General features: G+C 49.8%; 1 protein-coding gene across 21 annotated transcripts in view; it reads left to right on the forward strand.

The window, feature by feature from the left end:
• Positions 1–20,209, forward strand: part of MYT1L (myelin transcription factor 1 like) — a 393,751-nt gene that overhangs the window by 212,308 nt on the left and 161,234 nt on the right. For all 21 annotated transcript variants that reach the window (XR_015168803.1, XR_015168802.1, XM_086414068.1 and 18 more), the window contains one exon: positions 17,230–17,372. The gene's annotated coding sequence lies outside the window, so the exon portion shown is untranslated. The remainder of the gene's footprint in view (positions 1–17,229; positions 17,373–20,209) is intronic.

Consider the following 20,209-nt stretch of genomic DNA (forward strand, 5'->3'; position numbering starts at 1 on the left):
GGGACCGGCAGGTCCTTACCTTAGCTCGGCTGGCATGTGGCGAGTCTGGGGACCTAGGAGACACCCCCCGGGTGGGTAATTTCAGATCTGTGGACCCACAACCTTGAAATCCACTCACATGCTCAGGGCACACTTGAGAACTGTCCGCGCAGAGATGGCGCAAGACTCTGAGGGCAGGTGCTGCCCAGGGAGGGTGAGAAGGTCGGCCAAGGCGGCCGCCCGAGAGAGGAGCCTTCACGGTGGAGGGCAGAGAGGGGGACCGCCCAGGGCTGTCCCGGGTGCCGCCACGCGTGGATTTCACAGGATGTGTCCCTTGGGAAACTGTGAGAATCTTCCAGGGGAGCTGACGCGAAGTGTGCTGAGGAGGGCAGCATCTGATGATGGGGCCGGAAGCCCCGATGCTGAAATCTGCACTTAAGCCAAACCAAGTAGAGATCACCTTCCTCCTGCTCCCTGTGACTGTCCCTCCTCCCCGCCCGAGCTGCGACCCCACGCCTCCGAGCTAGCCTGCCTTCCTCCAGAGTCATGTCCCTCATCAGTTCTTCACATTTCAGCCAGAACAAACTTCAGATGATGCAAATTCTCTGATCTAGGATCCGTACTTACAAATCTTTCATGGTCCGCCTGACTTGCATTAGAACAAAGTTCCATCACCTTCTCCACCCTCTTTTTCAGCCTATCCCAGCTTACCCGGTAGGTGTTAATATGGGAAGTCTCCCCCGTCCAGAACTGAGAAATATGTCCTTCCAGGGTGAGCCCGCAGCAGCCTGTGGTCCCTGGGTCACAGCAGCGTCTGTGATCTGTTGGTGACGCCCCTTTCGCTTGTCAGCATCCCCCAGTGGACAGAGAACTTGCTGAGGACAGGCCAGTCCCCTGTTTCTGTGTTTATGCCCAGGGCTGCCTGTAACTCCGCACACAGCTCTGCGTAGATACTTGATTGAAGTAGTGAGTCAGTGATGGTTAAACATTATCCTACCCTCATTATGAGTGGAGACCTCACAACACTTTAACTAACCACTGGCTCCTATGACTATATACATTTTAAAGAAATAGAACTACACTTCTTTTAAAACCTTTCAGAAATTCAAATTGGCTTTCCCCCAATTAGCCAGGATTTGTGAGGTTTTACTACATATTAACGTTTTTATTTCCGCGTAAATCGGAAGGCCACTGGAGGATCGGATTTATCTGCGCATTTCACTCTGAAGCACCACTCTTGCGTCCATTCAAACTTGAGCCCGAATCTGCTTTTCCCACGGGTGTTATTATTAGCATTACCCCTAGCATTAATCCTTCCTACATTGTGTTACTATCATTCCTTACTTTCTAAAGTGTTCTTACCACTTTTGTCCCATGTTGATCTTCAAAATAATTCATTGGGAATGCAGATAAAGTATAATTATAGACATTTACCGCATGTACGTATTCAAATAGGGGTTAAATGACTCTTTCAAGGACAGTCAAATAAATGATCATGCAGATGAAACCCACATATCCAGTGCTCATTCCATTCATGCAGCTTTGGTCTTTTCCTTAAAATCCACATGAATATTAGCGATTATTATTGATTTCTTACTTCCGAGCTAGTGAACTATTGTAACTGCTGCCTGTCTATCCGAACAGCTGAGTTTGAGAGAGGACTCTCAGGTCCGTGCATCCTGGCACGGTTGATACAGTGGACGTGAAGATGTGTTCAGCACAAGCACGGTTCACAGTTCTCTCTCACTCTCTAGGGCAAAGTGAGCTGAACCTACCTCAGATTCCACGAAGAGCAGACTGGCTCCATGCCCGGCCCCCTTCCCCAGGACCGCGTCCGCGCCCTCTCACGCTGCGGGCAGCCCGCCCCGTCGGGCTCCGAGCTTGCCGAGGGGCCGGACGGCGCGTGTGCGATCCTGGCGCACCCTCCCAGCGCAGTCCCTCTGCCATCGGGCAGGGCCGGCAAACCGCGCAAGGGTGGACAGAGAAGTGGGCGGATGGACGGACAGCTGCAGAGGAAGTGGCAGCCGGACGGTGCCTTGCAGGGGAAGAAGCAGAGTGAGAAGCCGCCAGTCTTACTCGGATAGCGTTCCCTGCTTCTCCTGAGAGACGGTGGAAGGGAGCAGCAGGCAAGGGCGAGATGGGTTTTCAGTTCAGAGGGGAGTCTTCCTCCCTGGCCACCGAGGGGGTGGGAATCGTCAGCGACCGTCTCTCTCCTATTCTGTGTCTCCGTCGCCCCGCGTCTGTCTCTTGGTCTCTCCGTGACTGTCTCTGTGTGTCTGTCTCCCTGTCTCCATCTTCCTTTCTGTCTCACACACCCATAAAGAAGGCAAAAAGGACACAGGTATTCATCTCTAAAACGGTCAGTAATTGTAGTGCTGGATCACAAAAGACCGACCATGATCTCTTAAGATGTGAGGTGGGCCAGTCTGGCACCATTGTAGGAATATCTTCTTCCCGCGTGAAGGTAAAACTAGGGGAAAAACACAAGAAAACAAGTGCTTTCAGAGCAAGCACAAAGTTGTTTCCTAAAAACCACGTACTTGATTCACAACAGTGGCTGAAACAGGCCGGTCCTTGCCAGAGCGCGAGCCTGGAGGGGCCCCCGGAAGCACCTCAGAACATGCTGGGGGTGGGGGGTGGGGAATCTCCTCTGTTCATTTAAGACCATTTGTTCCATGGTGCCCTGGAGATCTTATCCCCCAGTGTTTAGAGAGCTGACATTTTTTAAAAGGCTGTTTATTGAAGGCTTTTTTTTTTTTTCCCTATTTTTACAAACAGCATTTTTTTGGGAGGCAAAATACTTACAGCCCTGACTTTATAAACAACTTTATTAAACACCCTTTTGTTACCGAAAGGAGAGGTGGTGGGTCCAGCTGCTTGGCACTCAAAAGCTAGGCGGGTGGAAAGGAAACTTGGCTTTATTCCAGATGCTGGCAAGTGGTGGGGAAGGTGGCGGACACCCGTCCAAAGGCTGATCCCGCACCCTGGGCCCCCGGACCAGCTGGGATGAGAGCCTTTACAGACAGAGTCGGGGGAAGGTTACATGCAGAAAGAGCGCCGTCATCTCCCACAGTCATCTCCAAAGCTGGTTATCAGTGGCGGGGCTAGCGTCATCTGCGTTGTCTGCGGTGCGTCAGCGGCCGGACTAGCGTCATCTGCGTTGTCTGCGGTGCGTCAGCGGCCGGACTAGCATCATCTGCGTTGTCGGCGGTGCGTCAGCGGCCGGACTAGCGTCATCTGCGTTGTCTGCGGTGCGTCAGCGGCCGGACTAGCGTCATCTGCGTTGTCTGCGGTGGGGGCAGTGTTCAGTTCTGGGTGCAGTTGTTCCCATTTCTTTGCCGTCAGTTCTCAGAACTGTGGCGGCTCAAGTGCTGGGTACAGTCTGCTCATCCAGCACTTCACTTCTACCTGGGGTTTCCGTGTCTGTAAGAGCTCACAGGAGGTGGCTCAGAATGTTATCTACAGCCCTTGAGAAAGAACTAAAAGTCCTTGACTATGCGTGATGACTACATTATCATTATTTGGTCTACTTTGCTTTCCTGTTTCCACATTTCTCCTTTCTCTGATTAAACTTATTCTTTGACTAAAGTTTCCCACAGGCGGAAGGCAGGTAGAGGATGTGGGGTTGGGGGCAGGGACCATATTCACTTTTACGGAATACGGAGGCCAGAGAGCTGACGTGGAATCACCGCCTAAACCTCGTCTGAGAGTTAGAAGCGTCCTCTGGCTGAGCAGTTTCCTCGAAGGACACAGTTCTTTGTCCAGTGTTCCACAGCTGTCTCCTCCCCGCTCTCTCGTCCCACCGTCTATGCTCCATGAAGATGGTCCCTCCACAAATCCAGGAGCCTCTGTCTGGGAGGAAAGGGCCGGCTGCCCAGACACAGAACCGCCCGCTCTTGCATCGCCCCGTGTCGGGAAGGGTGGAGCCCGCAGCGTCTCTGAGACCCTGTGCTCCGCGTGGGAGTGTCTGTACTTGACGAACAGCTTGCCAACTGGAGACCATCTCGTCCACTCCAAATCGCCGTTCTCTCAAGTGCTTGACTTGCTGGCATCCCGGTTTGACCTCAAAGCATGGGTTCCTCTTAACTAATTTTGAAGATGAGACTCTAATCTTTATCTTGAGATCATTTTTGTGGTCTTGTGGTACAACAGGAAAATGCTATTATCTTTCAGATTCCACTTTAAGGTAAATTGTTCAGAAATATGGTTATGTGTGGAGCTTCCCTGGTGGCTCAGTCGGTAAAGAGTCTGCCTGCAATGCAGGAGACCCAGGTTCGATCCCTGGGTTGGGAAGATCCCCTGGAGAAGGAAGTGGCAGCTCACTCCGGTATTCTTGGTGGGAAATCCTGTGGACAGAGAAGCCTGGCGGGGCTGAAGTCCACGGCGTCTCAAGAGTCGGACACGACTCGGCGACCGAACCACCAGCACCCTGTTTACGTGTGGAGCAAGCAGTGCGTTCCGTTTATGTTTGTTGAGGACACAGAGCTCACACTCCAGCATTTCAGGGGCTGTGCAAGTACCCAGGAATGTTGTTCGCTCCCTTCCTGGACTCATCCCGGGAAGCAGGCAGGACTGCCTGGGCAGCGGCGGGAGGCCGGCCGGGCAGTGCCAGTCCCCGTGGCTGCCCTGCCTGCTCGTGGCTCCGCTCCGTCTGGGTCTGTGTTTGCTCGTCCGTGCGGGGAGGGCGCTTTTGTACACGAGCTTTCGAACGTTCTAGCCGCAGGACTCTGCTTTCTGTTGATGACCCAGGAAGCTCTTGCTATCAGGCTGGAGTGGGCTCCTTTGGTCAGCATTAGGCATACTCATGGGATTTCCCACTCACCCCTCCACACCAAGGGGGCATCAGAGCTCACAGGTGAGGCCACTGGACCCAGTGCCTTCTCAGATCCTTCCAAGTGCAAGCATTCTCTGACGCTAATCTCTTGATAGGAAATTAAGCCTCTAAGAAGACACTGGCCGTCATTTCCCCAACACTTGGCATCATCAGACTTTTCAAGACTCTGTCAAGAGCTGGGGGAATAGGATCTCATCTTTGCATATCTTTGATAAATAATTGTTAACGATCTCTCCATACATGGATGTGTTTCCTCTTTGTCAAAATGCTTATTAATGCTTTCTGCCCAATCTCTCACTGTACTGAGTGTGCTTTTCTTATTTATTTTAGGTCTTTATATATTCTTTATGAAAATCAAGAATATGTCTTCCCTGAGTTTGTAATTTGACTTTCCACTGTCTTTAAGGTGTCTTTTATAGGAAGTTTTTAATTTAATATTGTCAAGTTCATCCATCTTTTCTTTTATTGCCAGTGCTTTTGTGTCTTACTTTTTTTTCTTACTTTTCCAAGATCTAAGAATATATTAATCTACATTTTTAAGATGAGTTTTGAGGTTTTAATATTTAACTCCTCACTCCACTTTGAGTTTACTTTGTAGAAGATATAACAATCCAACTTTATTTTTTGCCATCAGATGATCATTTTTTTTATCCCTTTTGTTGGGGAGTGTCTCTTTTTTCTCTTTTGACAAGGCTTCTCCACCCCGAAGTCCTCCCATGTAACAGGTGCTGACCTGTTTACAGACTCTACCCTATTTCATAGGTTGATTTGCCAAGACACAGCATTATCCCCTGGGCTTGATTGCTACAGCTTCAGAACTGATGTCTAGTTAGCAACCTGCCCCTCTCTGATAGTCTTCTTCACAAGACATCCCTGACCCGTGGCTGTTCCATATAAAAATATCAAGCTTCTTGCACCACCTGTTTGGTATTTTGGTTGAAAGTGCGCCATCGTGAGTCTGAGGAGACCTCAGACTGACCTCATGACAGTGTGGTTTGTCCCTCCGCTGACTCAGATCTCCTTTGACGTGTCTCGGTTAAGCATTCTCGTCTTCCCTGCAGAGGGCCTGCACTTCTTTTGTTAAACGTATGGGCTGCTTTATATCCTCTCATACCGATCTGAACGCTGTCCTGAATGATGTTCCTGTAAACGACACAGTCTGTGCAGCCGCCTCACCGCGCCCTGGTTCCGCGTCTGTCGGTCCTTCTGAAGACGAGGCAGAGAAAGTGGGAGCAGACTCCGGCGGCTCCTTCTCCCCCTGTCCTCCCACACTGAGGGCTGCTCTCACCGCAGACGAGACCACCCCACGCAGGCCCCTTCTGAACGCCCCCACCCAGCTGTCGTCGTTTCTGGGTGCCATCCCTAGAGTGCTCCTGGAACTGGTCTTGCTTTAGACTCAGTGGCCTTCCCAGTTCAGCACTTGGGTAAAAACGAGAGCCAGGCATGGCTTAACTTCACGCGTAGAGAACATTTATGGACAGCACCATTGATGTTTATGGCGGAGTCTTCTCCAGGATCCGTCTGTGGACGGGATCTCCATCCTGCCCCAGGGCTCGTGCAGCTCCTGAGTCAATATTTACGAACCACTGAGAGCATACGTGGGGCAGAGCACACAGGCTGTGCGCCTCTCTGCTGTCTTGATCGTCACCTGACTCTGTACTAACCCCCTCTGACCACGAAAACCCAGCTTAGTGAGATGAATACGATGTGGCTCTAACCCCAGGACGAGGCATGATTTTTCTGTTACGTGAAAAAATGTAAAGGTGTTTCGGTTCTTTAAAAACTCTAGACTTTAGAAACTATTTGGGGAGTTGAAAGGAGGTTTTGGGGATAAAGTAACAACTTAGCTGGGCCTCACTGAGTGAGTAGAATTTAAGCTAGTGAATTTAAGGGCAAGTAGATGGATTTACAGGAGTGAGCTGGCCTGGGAAATGGCATGAGGCAAGACGGCAGGAAAACAAACAGTTTGCAAAGAATACAGCGTTCCCTCAGAACGTGGGAACACCAGTTCTCTTGCTGTGCTTTGGTGCCGAATATCTTCTTTCTGTTGTAACTTCCAACTAGGGTTCTAGATTGTGTGAGTGTGTGTGTGTGTGTGTAAAAGATAAAATTTAACAAACCTTAGCAAATTATTAGGGTCTAGAAGAAGCAGAAATTTTAAGTTCATTAGGAAACAGTGCCACCTGATCCAATGAGGTAAATAAACACAGGGTCAGGTTGGCACAGACACAGCAGAGACAGGCTTCTCCAGAATGATGGAGGAGAGAGGTGCCCACTGCTAAGCCAAGGGGCACCTTTCTCTTCCTTTATGGAAAAGTGCAGAAAGACTCACAAGGTCACTGCTGCTACTGCTGCTAAGTCGCTTCAGTTGTGTCCGACTCTGTGCGACCCCATAGACGGCAGCCCACCAGGCTCCCCCGTCCCTGGGATTTTCCAGGCAAGAACACTGGAGTGGGTTGCCATTTCCTTCTCCAATGCATGAAAGTGAAAAGTGAAAGTGAAGTCGCTCAGTCGTGTCCGACTCTTGCGACCCCATGAACTGCAGCCTACTAGGCTCCTCCACCCATGGGATTTTCCAGGCAAGAGTACTGGAGGGGGTTGCCATTGCCTTCTCCGCACACAGTACAGATGTTGGTAAATTCAAGCTGGTGGAAGGTGGTTAAAACCCAGGCCGCCTGGATGAAGGTTAAGATGTGAAGACAGTCTGAGGCAGGCAATCAAACCCCATCCGATGGCAGCTGCTTTAGGAAGGGCTGCCTCACTGAAGGACCGATGCAGGCTGACAGGACGTGATAATCAGACGGAGACAGACATATACTGCACGACCTCACCTGAACGTGGAATCTAGAAATACAGCAAACGATTGAACATAGCAAAAAGAGCAGACTCACAGATACAGGGCTTCCCAGGTGGCGCTAGTGGTGAAGAATCCGCCTCCCAGCGCAGGAAACACGAGAGACGCAGGTTCGATCCCTGGGTCAGGAAGATCCCCTGGAGGAGGAAACGGCAGCCCACTCCAGGGTTCATGCCTGGAGAATCCCATGAATGGAGGAGCCTGCTGGGCTACAGTCCACGGGGTCGCAAAGGGTCGGACACGACTGAGCTGGCTTAGCACAGATACAGAGAACAAGCCGGTGGCGACCAACGAGCTAAGCGGGGCTGACGGGTGGGGGTGGGGAGGCCCAAACCGCCGAGTGCGAACAGCGAACAGCGCGGAGCCGCGCGGGTGAGGAGCGCAGCCAGGGGTTTGTGGGTGTGGTTGGAAAGCAGTCTTTAGAGTGCGCGAATTGTTTTAATTCAAAAGATGTATACACAAAAATAAATAAATAAAATATTTACCTGAAAATACACACTCAGCAAGGTGGCAGTGACAACCAGTGTTATGGTTTACACTGAAGCTCTACGTTTTAGCTTTGGATATATTTGTGGCTTTGTACACGTGTAACTCTGAATTTTAGGATCATAAGTGGTTCTTGTTAACCTTTGATTTGAATCTTGTAGCTCTCTACAATTTGATGGGTTTTGAGAAATGTATCAGTTTTATAATTTTGATTATTACACCCAACAGTCAAATATTTCAATCTAAAACTATCTGACATCTTATAGTGAAAGAAAATGGGGGAAATTATTCAACTGAAAAAGTTTACTTTTCAAGACGCTTCTCTAAAATGTACTTATTTTACTATAAAGAAATAGACGTGTCTTGTTCACCTGGACCCTCTTAGATATTTTAAGTGCTCCATTATCTTGTCAATAGTTTCACCTCAAAAGCTTTAAGGTTATCAAAAACTGAGATTACATCTATCATTCAAGATTTCAGAGATTATCGGGTTGGAAAAGAGTTGAAAAGTCAACCTCCTGATATGTCCGGGTCCACCTGGACATATTTAATCACCCCACGGCTGTGACATCAATGATCTCTTCAGCATCCCCATTGTGCTTTTTATAATAGTAATATTCTTATTATTAAAAAAGAGGAAAGCACTTGCGTGCTTTAACTTAAAAAGTTAAAGCTGAGTTTGCACATGGTTGGTCCCAACTACAAATCCTTGAGCAGAAATTGGCAACTGTAGCTATGATTGCGCAATAAATACATATGTGGAAGGTTTGCCCAAAAATGAAATAAACCTCAATGGGAGTTGATGGGGGAACATCATCACTACAGTACAGATACATCCATGGGACTTGAATTTTAAAATGTCAACTAAATGGAACTGGTGGGGGAGTGGCTACGACCCGTTTGCAAATCACCAAAATTGGGCAAAAAGCCGGCGGTGCGCTCCGTCTGTAAGCGTGAAGGGTCCGGGCGAGGGTGTGGGGGAAGGGTCCGCCCTGGCGGCCAGCGGCGCCCCTCCGCCCGTTCACACCCTCGCAGTCCCTTCACCCCACGAGGATGCGCAGACCCGCCACCTGCAGGGGTCCCCGCTTCTCCAGGGGCATCAAAGCCCTGCGGAGGAAGCAGCAGGACTCGGAGAGGTCTGGGTGGAGGAACTGCGGGGGCAAATTCCAGCTTGGCCCCGACTGGACCGCCCCACAGAGCTCCTCCCACCCAGCTCCCCAAAGAGCCCTCAGTTTCCCCCATAAACTGGAAACGTCGGTCTTTGCCAGAAGCCCTCCATTCACCGTGGAGACCGTGCCCTGGGCAGTGAGCCTGAGTCACCTGTGAAACAGACCCTATTTCCCAGGACCTCTGCTGAAATTAAACCTGTTCTCTTCCCCACGCACCTCAATTCACATTTTTGGGAAAAGTCATTAAACTTATCCCACAAGCCTGTGCCATTCCTCTGTCCCAGCTTCCTGTTCAAAATCCATGTGCTTGAGTCATCAGTCCCACCTGAGGCAGACGCCCTGTTGTGATCACGCCGTGGGCTCCCACTAACCATCACCAGAGCCCCAGGAGGCCAGAAAACTGGGCCTTGCGGGGCACGGTCGCCTGTCCGGGGTCAGTGTGTCTGGGGTCCCGCTGTGTCTGGGGTCCCCGTGTGTCCGGGGTCACGGTGTATCCGGGATCACTGTTTCTGGGATCCCAGTGTGTCTGGGTTGTGGCTCCGATAGCATGCCATCCATCTTATCCTGACTCCCTCCAACCCCAGCCTTTCCATGAGCTTTCTCTCCTTGGGCTCCCCGAGACGCAGACCTGGGAGGGCTCCATCGCTTCCCACGGGATGCACAGCTCCATCCGTGCTCCCAGGAGGGAGGTGGGGCAGTGCTCCAGAGGGCGGCCAGACGCAAGGGCAGTAAGCCCACATGAAACCAGAAAGTCAGCCAGCAAGGCCGAGGCTGTGGTTCATTGGGGAAGCGTGTGCTTTCCCTCAACCCCGACGCTGAGGACGAGGAGGGACCTGGGCATTACTTCTGAACCCCCTCTAAAGTGGGGCAGACAGTCAGGTCAGTGGCAGGGAGGACACGGCCAGGATCCTCAGGAGGAGGAGGGCAATGGAGGGACATGTTCCAGCATCCTAGGGAGAGTTGCTCCATCTAGATTCTTCACTCAGATAATTATTGTGGAAATAGGGAAAAAGAAAAAAGACCTCCCAGTGTCTTTCTTGGGGCGCGATGGAGGGAACGCAGAATTGCGGCTCTGAGTCTAGGCTCAGGAACCCGACAAGCAACCGCACGGCAGCAGGTGAAGACAGAGCATGCTGGGTGCTGCCGTGAGAGACCCCAGAACAGAGCGGGGAACATGGGAGCCTGGGGGTCTGTAGCAGGTGAAGACAGAGCGTGCTGGGTGCTGCTGCATGAGACCCCAGAGAAGAGCAAGGGACACGGGAGCCTGGGGGTCTGAGGGAGGTGAAGACAGAGCGTTCTGGGCGCTGCCGCATGAGACCCCAGAGAAGAGCGGGGGACACAGGAGCCTGGGGGTCTGCAGGAGGCCACGGGGCTCGCACTGCACATACCAGCTGTTCGCTCCGCGGGGCCTGTTTTTTTCCTGTGTTCTAGAGACACAAATGTAAGTGAGCCACAGTCCCATCAGGGAGGAAGCCTCCCGTCACTCCTGAAGGGGAGGCTTGTGGAGAGAAAGGCCTTGACACCAAAAGGCAGAACTGATACGGAAAGCTGGCAGATGTGGGCCTGGAAGGTGTGGAAAGAGGACATTAGGAGGGAAGAGAGAAGGGACTGGAAAAAGCTGGTGTGTGATGGAAAAGAGATGCAATCAAGAGGAAATCACTGTGGACTAATCATCTGGGCAACAGACAATTGAAACAAAATGAAAGAATTTTACTTGTTGGTCTCAAAACCAGAGACATTACTTTGTCAATAAAGATCCATCTAGTCAACACTATGGTTTTTCCAGTGGTCATGTATGGATGTGAGAATTGGACTGTGAAGAAAGCTGAGCACCAAAGAATTGATGCTTTTGAACTGTGGTGTCAGAGAAGACTCTTGAGAGTCCCTTGGACTGCAAGGAGATCCAACCAGTCCATCCTAAAGGAGATCAGTCCTGGGTGTTCATTGGAGGGAATGACGCTGAAGCTGAAACTCCAGTACTTTGGCCACCTCATGTGAAGAACTGACTCCTTGGAAAAGACCCTGATGTGGGCAAAGATTGAATGCAGGAGGAAAAGGGGACAACAGAGGATGAGATGGTTGGATGGCATCACTGACTCAATGGACATGAGTCTGAGTAAACTCCGGGAGTTGGTGATGGACAGGGAGGCCTGGCGTGCTGCAGTCCATGGGGTCGCAAAGAATCGGACAGGACTGAGCGACTGAACTGAACTGAACTGAACAGGCATAAATGCTTGTACTCAATACACGAATCTAGTTAGAGTCAACTCAAAATAAAGATGGGGTTCTAGATGACTATTTTCTAGGAGGAAAGGATTAAAAAAAAAACGTGCTGTGTTGTCTCTGTGCTCCTCTCAGAACATAGCTTTCCTGTGAAGAGATGAACAGGTGTTAGACTTTTCGTGTTCAGTAAAAGATGGCAGATTCAAGAACACTGGCTTCTGCTCTTACCTCAAACCCACTAAAATGACGGAAGAGTCATGTGCTTAAAAAAGACACAGAACAGAGGGGAGCCGACGGCGACCTGTCCGAGGCTAGAGGGCAGCGACAGGTGAGCAGGGAGGTGCAGGAAGCGGGGTGGGCTCAGACCCTCCCCAGGACGCTCACACCTCCAGGACCGGCAGGTTCGGGCCCCACGGGAGGTGAGATGACGCTGCACTCTTAACCGGTGAGTTGGTTGAAAGGTTAAAAGCTGTGTAGACCCCAGAGATCTTTTCCTTCCAGCATCTCTGCTGGTTTATTTATTTATTTCCTTCCAGCATCTCCAGGTTTATTCTCTGGTGGAACAGAGCAGAGGGCTCTTGGTGGGCTGAGGCTGGACACTGTGCTGAAAGCCGGACCCAGAGGAAGGGCAGAGGCTGAGTATTCAGCCCCTCGCGTTCCACCTGATCTTCTCCCAAGCGGGTTCCTCGGGTGAGAGGTGCCTATTTATCAACTGACTGGTTCAAAACACCCTCTGTAGCTCTCACTCTGTAGCAGACACAATCCAGTGATGTGCCACTTTTTGAAAGTTTTATAAACTCTTTATAAGCTCGTCTGTGGTGACCCCTTTACAAATGAGGAAACTGATGCAGAGAAAAAATTCCGTAACTCACCAAGAGCACTCAGGCACACAGCGGAAGACTGGACTCGAAGCCCATGCCGCCCGGGCACAGCGTCCACTCACCGCACGCGGACCACACACCTGACACAGACGCCCCAGATCCAGGTGCATCACCCATGGCAGTGTGAGCAGGGCATCCATCCAGGACACGCCAGTGCTGCCCAGGTACGTGCTAGCAACCGCCAAGGATCCTCAGACGCCTGCGAACATCCTCTAATAGGAAGGAAACCAGAACAAGCCAACAAACAGAATGGAAAAGAGACAAAACCAAACTGGAGGAAAGAAGAGTCTTGAGAGTCCCTTGGACTGCAAGGCGATCCAACCAGGCCATCCTAAAGGAAATCAGTCCTGAATATTCACTGATGCTGAAGCTGAAACTCCAGTACTTTGGCCACCTGATGGGAAGAACTGAATCTTTGGAAAAGACCCTGATGCTGAGAAAGATTGAAGGCGGGAGGAGAAAGGGACGACAGCGGATGAGATGGTTGGATGGCATCACCGGCTCAGTGGACATGAGTTTGAGCAAGCTCTGGGAGCTGGTGGTGGACAGGGAGGCCTGGCATGCTGCAGTCCATGGGGCCCAAAGAGTCGGAGGTGACTGAGTGACTGAACAACGACAGTAGTTGATGTACAATGGTGTGTTGGTTTCAGGTGTACAAGAAAGTGACCCAGTTCTGTGTGTACACACATCCACTCTTTTTCAGAGTCTTTTCCCATAAGGTTATTACCAAGTATTGAATAGAGTCCCCTGACCCAACCGAGGTCCTTGCTGACCATCTATTGTTGACTATTTATGTACACTAGTGTGTATATGTTATTAATAACCCCAAACTCCTGCTTTATCCCTCCCCCGCTACATTTGTACGTCTGTGCCTCCTGCTGTTCATGGTGACACTGGTCTTTGCAGCCTACGGACCACAGGAGGTCTGAGTGGAGGCTGAAGGCTCTCGGGTCCTGTGACGAGGGGAGTGCTCCACGGAACCTGGGTCTCGGCTGAGCTGGACGAGGGGGTGAGCAGGAGCTGTGGCCTGGCCCCCAGGAGGAGAGCGTGGCCAGCCTCCTCCCGCCGTCCTCCCCTCCCCACCCCTCCGCCCCACTGGAGACCGACAAACGCGCACCTCCTGAAAATGGCACGTCCCCACAAGAGCTGACCAATTCCCAAGGGCTTTCAAGGCTCTCTTAGGGGTCCCTGTTACCAAAGGTGCTGAACACAGCTGTTCCAACGCCTATATTTAACACTAGCCAAGTAAAGACACTCTTGGTTCCCAGCAGAACCGTTCTTCGAGGCTCCAAATGGGCCCTGAATTGCCGGGGGTTCCGGTGGTCCCCGGAGGCCCCCAGGAGCTCAGGGCACCTCTCAGCCGCGTGGCTCGCGGGCCTGGGGCACTGCTGGTATTTCCGTAACGCACGTGAGCGGGGAGCCACCACGAGCCGTTAGCAAAAGCACGAAGCAGAAGGGGCACTAATTTACAAATTAGCAAGGAGCAAATCTGCCTCAGAGTGGCCCACCCCGCTCTTCACGTCACATTCACAGGGTCAGAGTCCTCAGGCTGCTCGTCACAGTTTCTCTGATGGTCTTTTTAAAGGGTTAGAAGAAAAAATTAGAGACAGTGAAAATTATATCAAAGTAGCTTTTTAACCACTTTATACACATAATGAGACTAAAGGTGACCCTGTTTATGATTTGTTATATATGGAGAAGTGCTTCCAGATTCCTGCCTGGAATAGCCTCTCCTGCCTCATCCTCAGGAAACACATTTTAAAAATAACAAAAGAAAGGAGGGAGGAAGGGAAGGAAGAAACAGAGAAACTTGGTTTTCTTCTGTCCAAAATGCAAACATTTCAAAGAAAGGGTCACGTATGTCTATCTTTCATGACAAGACTGAATTTCAGTCTATCTCTTAATATATAGTCAGTCTAAAAACCAAAAACGAAGTTAGCAATCATCCTTGAATTGGAGACAAAAAATGCTCTTTATTCACTACATAACTCATCTAAAAACTAAGCAATACCTAGTCCTCTTAAATGGAGAAAGTCAAAATCTGTCCTAGGTCATGAATGTTAACAAAGGTAAAGTTAAAATGAATTTTATAATACAGCCATTTATAACGCAGTGGTCTAAAACTGAGCGTCTACTTCAGATCGCTTCTTTACTATGTACTGTTTTAAGAGGAGACAATGATGTGAGATCCTGGGAAGGGAAGCCCCCACCCACATGAACCCCTTCGTCGCCACCACCCGCCACCCCAGATGCCCGGGGCGGTCAACCCACGGCATGCTGGGCACAGGTGTGAGCGCTGGTTCACTCTCTGCACCATTCTTTCAGCTGCGTGTGGATCATCCACGATTATCTCAAAGCAGGTAGTTTAAAAGGAAGTGGAATGAGTGCAGTTATTTCATGCAATGACAAACGCCATAAGGAAGCCCAGAGCCCCACCTGAGTGACGGTGGACGCGGGCAGCTGAGGCAGCGGGACTGAACGCCCGCAGGCGCCCGCTGTCGGTGCCATTTGGGTTTGGCAACTAAGCTGCTCACTAAACGCTTCGGGAGCTCACCCTGGGAAGTCCATCTCAAATCACCACAAGCAGCAGGGGCGGCAGGGGCAGAAGCAGGCAGGACCTCGGGGCGCGGCGCTCCGTCCGCACCCGAGTTCCCTGAAGGCCGCGTCTTCCGAGCGCACGTCCCTGAGGGGCTCCGTCGTTTCTTACACAAGGAGACGCGTTTTGTTCAAAGAACTGGCTCAGGAGCCTTCATTCTGTTTTTTGAACTTCTGCCTTAACTTCTGTTTTACATCTCAGTCATCTTAAATCAAAATAGACATGCATTTAGTCAGAAGCATCAAATACACTTCAAGGGCATTTAGCCTGTAACCCATCTGTCAATGAGTTTTTAATCTACATCCGACACATGACTAGGGGGAGAAGACCCCTCTAGGGGAGACGTGGTGTCTCCTGCTGACAGCCACCCTAACTTCTGTCTGTCTTCCAAGGGGCCAGGGTGTCTCATGTCTGTGGGGAACCCCAGCTCCCTGTGAGCCTGAGGGAACCGGGAAGTGTCTCATGTCTGTGGGGAACCCCAGCTCCCTGTGAGCCTGAGGGAACCCGGGAAGTGTCTCATGTCTGTGGGGAACCCCAGCTCCCTGTGAGCCTGAGGGAACCGGGAAGTGTCTCATGTCTGTGGGGAACCCCAGCTCCCTGTGAGCCTGAGGGAACCGGGAAGTGTCTCATGTCTGTGGGGAACCCCAGCTCCCTGTGAGCCTGAGGGAACCGGGAAGTGTCTCATGTCTGTGGGGAACCCCAGCTCCCTGTGAGCCTGAGGGAACCGGGAAGTGTCTCATGTCTGTGGGGAACCCCAGCTCCCTGTGAGCCTGAGGGAACCGGGAAGTGTCTCATGTCTGTGGGGAACCCCAGCTCCCTGTGAGCCTGAGGGAACCGGGAAGTGTCTCATGTCTGTGGGGAACCCCAGCTCCCTGTGAGCCTGAGGGAACCGGGAGTCTGTCTCAAGGGTGAAAGAGCAGACTCAGTGCTGTTTGGAGGAGCGGGTCCAGAAAGGCTCAGAGCCGGGGCATCCACATGGGAAGGAGAACCCGCTGACGCGTTTCTGAATGTGCGAGTGGAGAACAGAGCATGCGCCAAACGAAACGTTGTCCACAGATTAGGGTCTCATAGATCCTAATTGCGCTCGAGGAGAGCCTGTCCTTTTCCTGACGGCCCCTCAGGGTATGCTTTGTCCTTGCAGGGTAGAACCTCACAGATTCCCTGAAAAGAAGGGGAACCGTGGGATGCTCCCTCGGCCCTTTAGGAAATGCTTAGAGCCGTGGAGGTGACTTTCTGGGATTACCAGAAAAGCGAAATGTGTAAATTAGTTGCTGAAATGTGATTTTGAGCAACGTGTTGGCGATGTATCGGATAAAGTGGCTTTGATCATTAATAGATCATCCTTTTCACTCATTTTTCAATCACGTAATTGTTTTGCTTTGTGTTGGCTGATTTATAAGATTTATTTAAATTTGTCTACTTTGATGTTCTTCATATGATGAGAATTAAGATGCATTTTCATAAAACCACTGCCTCAAATGCCATTCAAACCACTGGTAACCAATTTAGTAACCTCTCAGAACATCTTCAGAATAACTGTGCCCACTATGCAAATATTCATCATAGAAGATTATGCACAAAGGCCATTTTAAACACTACATTTGGTTGTTGCTTTATAGTTACAACAAATAAAAATTTTTAGTGAATACTTAAGAGGTAGTACTTTCTTTCCTTTTTCATTAGCAAATAGCGTGTCCTTGTAAAGCCTTTTCTGTGGGAAGGACTGTAGCTTGTTTGCTGTCCTTTGAATGGAGAAGATGAAGAAACTAAAGACACGTCTGACGGCCTATGGCAGCAGAAGCGCTGTGTTGACACAGACACATTGTTCTGCGTCCCAACTCACTCCTAAATGTTTCATACGGCCTTTATGACTTTCAGACTCAATCAAAACTAGCTCTTACACTTGGTTTTAGGAGAGTGTGGTTGCAGTTTTGTGTAATCTTGACATCACAAACAGTAGTTTAGTTTTCTAAAGAGATTTTCCTATAAGGAATTACTGATGGAGAATGAGTCCCCGTGACACTGTCCCCAGGGCCCCCGGAGCGCCGTGGCATGCCCCCGGAGCATCCCAGCGTGTCCGTGCGCCAGCTGGTTGTCATCAGCTCTCCTCCTCAAGGCGAGCCTCCCTGGTGTTTGGACCCCCAGGTAGGACCCTTCCTGCACTATGGAAATCGGCTTCACTCCTCTGCCCTCTGCTTCTTCTCTAGACCGACTGCACCTCGTGGAGGAGGAAAAAATGTAGTTATCGAATCCAGTCAAGAGTCTGTGTCTCTGGAATTATCCACAACATCCCATCGGGGAAGGGTCCAGGTGGTCCACAGACGCATGGCGATCCAAGGGCCACGTAAAGGTAAGGATCCGCGCCCGACTCCAGGCTCCGCGTGCAGACGTGTGTGTACTGCCTCAACGTATACTTGAGAAAGCACAAAGTCAGGTTTGTGATGGAGGATTCTGTATTTGATCAAGGGTAGAATGTCTCTTAACCTTCATAAACTCAGTACAATGTCAGAAATTATCACTATTACTAAACAGAGATTCAAATGGTTTTGTATCCAATTACAACATTATCTAGAAAATAATTTCACAGCCAGATTAACAGCTCTGTTCAGCCTTTGTCAGTTGTGGGGGCTTCTTTGTACAGCATGCCTGCTCAGCTGCTTCAGTTGTGTCCGACTCTGTGTGACCCCACAGACTATAACCTGCCAGGCTCCTCTGTCCATGGGATTCTCCAGGCAAGGATACTGAAGTGGGCTGCCATGCCCTCCTCCAGGGGATCTCCCCGGCCCAGGGATCAAAGCCGTGTCTCTTGGGTCTCCTGCACTGGTAGGTGGGTTCTTTCCACCAGCGCTACCTGGGAAGTCCCTTTGTACAGAGCTGCTTTACAATTAGATCTCTCTTTCCACCGCTAGTCCACTCAGGGACTCTGTCTTTAAGGAAGTTAGACGTGTCTTTAGTGAGGGCCTGCGTGCTCTGTCCGGGGTCATCACAGGACGCTTCAGTTAGGGATGATCAGCCTCCCTTGGTGCTGCCGTGGCCCATGAGAGTCAGGTCCTTGGTAACGCCCAGTTATGGCTAATGTTCTTCCTTAAGGGTTTTTTAAATTGTGGTGAAATACACAGAATGTAAAAGTGACCGCCTGAACCATCTCTAAGTGCACAGTTCAGCAGCATGGAGCACATCCACAGAGCTGAGCACTACCGTCTCCGCCCGTCTCCAGAACCTGTTCGTCTCCCCAGATTTAAACTCTGTCTCCACTAAGCACTCACCCCTGCCTCCTCCTGGCTTCTGGAAACCACCAGCCACTTCCTGTCTCCCTGAATTGACCTGCTCTAGGGGCCCCGGACAAGCGGAACTATACAGTATGGTTACTTTGGCAGTGGTTCAGTCACTAAGTCGTGTCTGACGCTTTGCAACCCCATGGACTGCAGTCCACTAGTGACTGGTTATTTAACAGCGTGACATTGTAGCCGGCGTCAGAATCCCCTTCTTCAGACTGAGTAAGATTCTGTGGCAGGCAGAGACCACATTAGCTTTATCCACTCTCTGTAGATGGATGTCTGGGTTGCTTCCACCTTTTGGTTACTAAGAATAATGACGCTGTGAAGGGGTGTACAAATATTTGTTTGAATCTCTGCTTTCAGTTCTGCTCATGGATATACCCAGATGTGAAACCGTTCGATCGGATGTTAATTTTTTAAGGAACTTCCCTACTGTTTTCCATCGTGGCTGCTGCATTTTACACTCTCACCAGCCATGCACAAGGGTTCCAGTTTCTCCACATGCTCAGCAGCACCTTGCTTTCTGTGTGGTTTTGCTTTTACCATAGCCATGTGACGGCTGTGAAGTGGTATCTTGCTGTGGTTTTGACTTACGTTTTCCTGATGATAGTAAGGCTGAGGATCCTTTCATGTACTCATTGGGCCCTTGTGTATCTTCTGTGGGTAAATGTCTGTTGAAGCTTCTTGCCTTAATCAGAAAGCTTTGTTGTTGTCACTGAGTTATAAGAGTTATTTATATATTCTGGCTATTAAGCCCTTATTAGATAAATGGTTTGCAAATGTTTTTTCCCGTTCTGTAGTTTGCCTTGGCGTTTGGTTGGCAGTGTCCTTTGACAGTGAAATGGTTTTAATTCTGACAGAGTCCAATTTATCCTTCTTTTGTTCTGTGGCTCTTGGTCTCATATCCAAGGAATCATTGCCAAGTCTAACATCATGAAGATTTTCCTATATATTTTCTGTTCAGAGCTGTATAGTCTTCGCTCCTATGTTTGGCTCTGAGTTTTGACCCAAATGGAGTGACTTTTTGTATATGGGGTAAGATAAGGGTCCAGTGTCATTCTTCTCATGTAAATACCCAGTTTCCCAACACCATTTGTTGAAAGGACTGCCCTTTCCCCTGAGTGGTCTTGCCACCCTTGTCAGGAGCCGTCTGACCGCATGTGAAGGTGTATCTACGGCTGTCTGTTCTGCTCCATTGTGCTGTCTGTGTCTTTACGCCGGTGCCACACTATTCTGGTTACTCTAAGTTTGTAGTGAGTTTTGAAATCAGGAAATACGAAACTTCCAAATTTGTTCTTATTTTTCAAGATTGTGTTGGCTATTTGGGGGTTCCTAGAGAGTCCATATGAATTGTAGGATGGATCTTCTTCTGCAAAACAGTGACGTTGGACTTTTGATGGGGATTATTTTGAAACTACAAATTGCATGGCCAAGTTTCTTAATCAGACAGAAATAGAGGATTTCATACTTTATGGTAGTGAATTTTCCTGTCCAATTTGAACATGCAACATTACCGTAAATACATGTTTTTTCAGTTAAAAAAAATAAGATTTTCTTTTCCTTTTTCTGATTCTGGTCTGGAAAACAATAAGCAATTATATAGGAATGATAAATATAAACTTTTACACAAATCTGCACTGAGAATGAAGAGACAGTTTCTGTTAAATTTCTTAAAACTCAGAATTTTGAAATCAGTAGTTCCTTAGTAGAAAACCACCAATGTCATGGAATATTCCACCTGGTCTCTTCCATCAGGGTAAGCTTTCTGGCATTCAGAAGCTGTTTATTCATAATTAGAATCTAGAAGATACAAAACTTAGGTATGATAGGGCACCACTCAAGACCACAGTCAGCGCTAACAGTGTGGAGAGGTGCGGTGCATTTGAATGTGTGATCAGTGGCCCTCCTG

The sequence above is a fragment of the Bos grunniens genome, chromosome 8 (assembly GCF_055505025.1).
Source record: "Bos grunniens cultivar Pamir isolate PY7600 chromosome 8, Bosgru_T2T1.0, whole genome shotgun sequence".
Lineage (NCBI taxonomy): Eukaryota > Metazoa > Chordata > Mammalia > Artiodactyla > Bovidae > Bos > Bos grunniens.